Raw genomic sequence first — 5,592 nt, forward strand, 5'->3', positions numbered from 1 at the left:
ACCATTGGTATGGTGTGTTGGGAAGGCGTGTAGGGTTGCTTCCTTGTGTTCTATCACCGTGGAAACAAGGTAGATGCCAAAGAGTGGAGGGGCTCCTGATGATGGTGGTGGCGCGGGAAGGACGTTGACCGAAACATGGGACCTGAAAATAGCCAGGAGGAGCCTCCTTGCTGTGGGAAACGTCTGAAACCACAGGGCTCTGCCCTTTTCCTGTTGGGAAGGTGAGTGGAGCGTCGTCACCGTTCAGTCCCAGGTGTGGGTGGCCTGCGGTTATCGACTCACTGAGGGGTGAATGGAGGCAAACCTGAAGGATCAGGAAACAAGATCGCAGACCCCACTGGTGGAGGCTGATGCATTGCCAGTCGCCTTCCACTGTGGCCATTCATATTCTCTATTACCTCTTTCTTGTTCTTTTTGGATGGATGTCCTTCCTTCTCCCTCTTTGTGAGAACCCTCAACGTACACACAGAAGTCATTTTCAGATTGCTTTATTATTTTTATTTCCTCTGGCATCAGTGCATCCTGATTATGGGTTCTGTCCTATCTGTATAGTATTGTGAGTTTTTCTTTTAAATGTGTTTTGGAATTTCTATTTTCAGACTTTTCTTGAATGGGGAAAATTATCCCCAGTTTCTCTCTCTCTTTGTGCTCAGTCCCCCCCGTCTCACCTCGCTGTAGTTACTGTGCCACACTCCCAATGCCCCCGGTCTTGAGTTAGGTTTTGTTACTGGCAGCTCACAGTTCTCTTAGTAGGTGATATCAGGGTGTAACACAGCGCACACACTGAGCACCGGGCCTGCTCCCTCCGCTTCTCTGGGCGCGTTACCTTACACGAGCTGCAACTCCGGGCAGACGTCGGTTATATTCAGCTTTCTTTGGAGTCTGGGGTGGACCAGCCTTAGGGCTCATGATGAGCTTTGTTCAGATCTGCCTCATGCATGAAATTTAAGTCCCACATACGCCCGAAAACAAACCAAAACCGAAACAAAACCTGGACTCCCAATTCGGTGCCTGGTTCTGTGCCTGAGAATCTGGCCCGAAAGTCCCACTCACCACGGGTGCTCCGGCCATTTGTAGTCTTCATAGGTTTTTTTCTTTACCTCGTTTTTGAGCAGGACAAACCCTTTCAAAATTTCTCCAATGCTATCAGGGCGACTTGTTTGGACCAGTGTGTGTGAGGAAAGGGTCAGGTCAAAGCTTCACTTACCAAGATGGCTGTGTTAGGATGCAAATGTGCAACGCACGTAAACACGCTGCATACCAGGGGTGATTTATCTGCTGGGACCCTCACTACACCCTTAACATATATTATTTTATTATAATCATAACATCATCGTGGAGTGCTTTTACCCCCATTTTATAGAGTAGGACAGTCACAGTCCAGAGAGAAGCCTGTCCCACTTCACACGGCGTGAAGACCGCAGAATCACCCCTTACCCTGCGTCCGACTTCCAGGTCAGAACCCTCGGCCTCCGTGCTCGGCTGTGTCCCTGAAGCTGGGGGGTCATCTCATGATGCCCTTTCCTTCTGTCCTAGGAAAATGAACTGAAGGATGCCATCCAGGGGAAGCACCCCCTGAGACCCCACCAAGCAGGCCCTCCCACCCGGGGCTGGCAGCCTCACAAGGTAACCGGAGGTGGGGTGGTGGTGGTGGGGTCTCGGGAAGGAGGGCGGGGGGAGAGGGAACCACCCAACTCCCCCCAGTGCGTGGGTGGCCAGTTCCTGGCACACATACCTTTTATTCCTTCCTGTGATGCCCGCACAAAGCACTCAGTGGCGTCCCGTTCACTGTCCACTAGTTCTCTGCACGTGGAAGTCTGTCGGGATCATATCCTTAACAACGAGCCCAGAGCAAAGCATTTGGGGTCCCTCAAACCTGCACACACCAGCCCCCCAACCCCTGCCAGCTTTTCTCTGCCCAGTAGATGGAACTCCTGTCCACACAGCTGCCCGGGGAAGGGGGCTAAGAGCTATCTGGACTCTCCCCTCCCCTCGTGCCCACATCCGGCTCACCAGCAAGTCACGTCACAGCCTCCAGGCCACCTCTCCTGCTGCTGTTGTCCCCTAAATGCCCGCCTCCCTTCTTGTCATCCCGGGTCATTTTCTGGCAGCAGCTAAGGAGTCTGGTGACAGGACCAGAGGCGCTGCTCCTCTGAGCACACCCCCAACGCCCCCGCGAGTGGCCGTGCGAGTCCTCCCGCGGCGCCATCTCGTCGCCTCACCTGCCGCTCCATCTTTGGCTCATGAGGTTCTGGCCGCTCTGAACTTTTTTGTTCGTCAGACCAAGCTTGTCTCGGTGCTCGGTAATTTTCTCTGCTTAGAATTCTCCTCCCTTGTCTTCCGACACCCGCCGTTTCTTGGCATCCATTCCTCAGAGGTGCCGTCTCAGCGGCGCTCCGCGTTGCTGCACCGAGCTGGCCGCTCTCGCTCCTTCTTTGCTCTTTGTGACCTCACTGGTTTTTGTTTCCTTCGATCTCTTACCACGTAGTTGATCACGCGTCTTCATTTACGGGTCTGCCTGTCTTCCCGCGACGGGAACGCTGGCTCCCAGGGGAGCGCAGGCAGTTGCTGTCGTATCCATCAGGGTGTCCTCAGCACCTATGGCAGCGCGCACAGTAGGTGCTCAGAGAGTGTTTGTTGATGATTGACTGGTAGTTTGCAGGTGCTAATTTCACAGCTGTACTAACATGTATTTCAAAGAACAACGGAGTTCTAATGGTTCACACACAAAAATGAGAACTTTCTTGATTTGACACTTATTTTCTGCCTTCTAGTGGCCAAGTTTTTCTTAAAAGATGTGCTTTTCAGAAAATAAGTGTTAGCAGGGATGTGGAGAAATTGGGACCCTCGTGCTCCGTTGACAGGAGTGGAAAACGGTACAGCTGTCACAGACAACAGGACGGTGGTTTCTTAAATAATTAAAAATAGGACGACCATATGATCCGATACTTCTGCTTCTGGGTACACACTGCGAAGAGTCGAGAGCAGGGTGTGGAAGAGATATTTGTGGACCGGTGTTCACAGCAGCTCTATTTGCACTATGGCCAAATGGGGAAGCAGTGCGAGTGTCCGTTGCCAGATACGTGGGTAAACACGATGTGGTCCGTGTTTAGAGAGAAGGGAATTCTGACACTCACTACCACCAGGACGACCCCCGAGGACACGGCGCTCCACAGATACTGTGTGGTTCCACTTAGGTCCCTAGAGATCCGGGGACCCAGGTCCTCAGAGTCAGAGAGCCAGGTGGCGGGAGCCAAGGGCTGGGCAGGGAGGGTTACAGTTTAATGGGGATGGAATCTCAGTTTGGAGAAGGTGAAAAGAATTCTGGAGACGGATGGAGGTGACGACTGCATCGCAGTGTGGACGGATTTCGTGCAGCTGAGCCGTACACTTAAGAATGGTTACAAGGGGGGGCGCCTGGGTGGCTTAGTCGGTTAAGCGTCCGACTTTCGCTTGGGTCATGATCTCGCGGTTCGTGGNGTGAAAGTAAGACGCTCAACCGACTAAGCCACCCAGGCGCCCCACCACTGCCTTCTAAAAAGATGTGTGCTCAGCACGTCTCCGCTTCCCCTGCAGTGCCTGCCCCTCCTGATCCCACCAGCCCCCACCCCCCGTCCTCTTTCTTTCCAAATCTCTCAGGAAAGGCTCTGGAAGACTCACTCTCGCGGAGGCATGAATGCAGAAGGAGGCTTAGTGACTCCTTCTGCCCAGGAGTATTTTCATTTCAACAGGAACAGCAGGGAAAAGTGATGGTGGGTTTAGGCAGCAGGTGCAGGCTGAGAACGGGCTGGCACGGGCCGGCTGTAGGGAGGGTTGAAGTAGGGGTGGCTTTGTCTCTNACCTGGCTGGGTGGCTGTGCCGATGGGCAGACCCCGCTTCCACGGGATCCCCGCAAAGTCCGACATCTTTTCACGTCAGGTTGGAAACTTCTTCCTATGCTGCATCCCCACCTTGGCTTTTTACACGAGGCTGCTTGGCACAGACAAGAGCTTATCTTCCTTTCAGCTTTGCAGAGGTGTGTGAGGGCGCCCGGTGACTCACAGCACAGACAGGGATAGCAGAGCCTTCAGAGAGAAGGCAGGGAGACACGCAGCTCTGTCCTGCCCTCTGCTATCTGCTAGCTTTGAAGGNACGAGCCTCTGGATGGGGGCGCTGTCCCCGTGACCCTGGGAAACACAGGGAACCCTCCTCGTTCTCGGGATGAAGTCGGGAAACCCCCGACTCCCCATCGGATTCTGGCCTGGGTTTGCAGTGTGCTCCCCAGGGTCCCTGACTAGGAAAGCAGCAGTAATGACCCGAGCTCTTAACTGTGCAAGCAGGAAGCTCGTAGTCAGGGTCGTCCCGTAGCCTTCCCAGAAATGATTGCCTTTGAGGTGCAGACTGTGACGAGGGCTTCTCTGGAGATTGGGTCGAAAGTTGGATTGGGGCGGGCAGCCCTGTGCAAGGAAATGAATGAGCTGGGAATCCAGGGCGCAGGGCAGAGTGTGTCCAGTGCCCTTGAAGCCGGCAAACCCGACTTTTCCCTGATTTAAAACAAACAATTCAGATTTCCCATTTGCCTCGCCTACTAAACTCCCCCCGAAACTGGGCAGCTTTTCCTGGGAGCAAACGGGAGGTGTGGGCGCTTTCCGGGGGGTCATCGCCGCCAGAGGCCTCAGGCTGCGTGTTCACCTGGTGCCACCGCCCTGCGCCCACGCCTGCGGTTCGAAGCGGCAGTGAGTCGACTGGCCGGATATGGTGGTCCAGGTAGTAAAGGGCTGTGTCTGCGTGCAGTGGGAGGGTCCCGGGGCAGCGTGCAAACCCGGGCGGCAGGCACCTGCGCCCTGCAGCCGGGTTCTGGGCCGGTGCGGGGCTCCATGACCTATGAACCCATCGCCCGTGAACTCCGCCTACCTGTGGCCCGAAGCCTGAGGGTGGTGGGAGTTCTGGGTCCGGTTATGAATCACAGGTATGAAGAACAATCATCTTGTTTACTAGCTGTTCTCGCTCTTCATCTAATGAGAGAAAACCACGGGCAGTTGTTAAGGACGACGCCTGTAGACACCCGCGGTTTGGGGGTAATAAGAGCCCTGGCTGGAAGGAGGGGCCCTGGCCCAGGGGGTGACACCTGAGTATCATCTGTTTTTCCTCAAAACAAAATCTGCTAGGAGTGAACATACTGTTAGCTTTCCATTTGACCAGAACAAAGGAGGGAATTGTCTGGACTCCTGACTTTGAACATCTTGGAACCTTTCCCAATTCGTTTCTTTGTGTGCTTTGTTTTGTTTTGTTTTGTTTGTGGGATTGTAGTTTCTAGGTCTCAGCGAAAACCTCTTTATGTCCTTTCTGCTATTCTGAGAATTCTTTCTCCATGCCTGGCTCGGTTCCCAGGAGCACGTTCTTGTCCGAGCGCAGGGGCGCGGCGGGATGTGGGTTGGCCCCGGGAGAGCTCTCCGCCCGTGGGCGTGCCTGGCTCCGGCTCTGACGGCGGCAGCGGACGGGAGCTGCTAAGCGGGGGGCCTCTCTCGGAGGCCTCTGGTGCCGTCGAGGGCTGGGAAGGCCACTGGGCAGCAGAGTGAAGCCTGAGCTCCCCCCCTCCCGTCCCCCCCCCGC

At 54.8% G+C, this 5,592-nt stretch overlaps 1 protein-coding gene across 1 annotated transcript in view; it reads left to right on the forward strand.

Annotated features, from left to right (window-relative positions):
• Positions 1 to 1,545: 1,545 nt before the first annotated feature.
• Positions 1,546 to 5,592, forward strand: part of RIMBP2 (RIMS binding protein 2) — a 93,820-nt gene continuing 89,773 nt past the window's right edge. The window contains exon 1 of the mRNA XM_077761720.1: positions 1,546 to 1,626. The gene's annotated coding sequence lies outside the window, so the exon portion shown is untranslated. The remainder of the gene's footprint in view (positions 1,627 to 5,592) is intronic.

This window comes from Crocuta crocuta, unplaced genomic scaffold (genome assembly GCF_008692635.1).
Source record: "Crocuta crocuta isolate KB4526 unplaced genomic scaffold, BGI_CrCroc_1.0 scaffold862, whole genome shotgun sequence".
NCBI classification, from domain to species: Eukaryota; Metazoa; Chordata; class Mammalia; order Carnivora; family Hyaenidae; genus Crocuta; species Crocuta crocuta.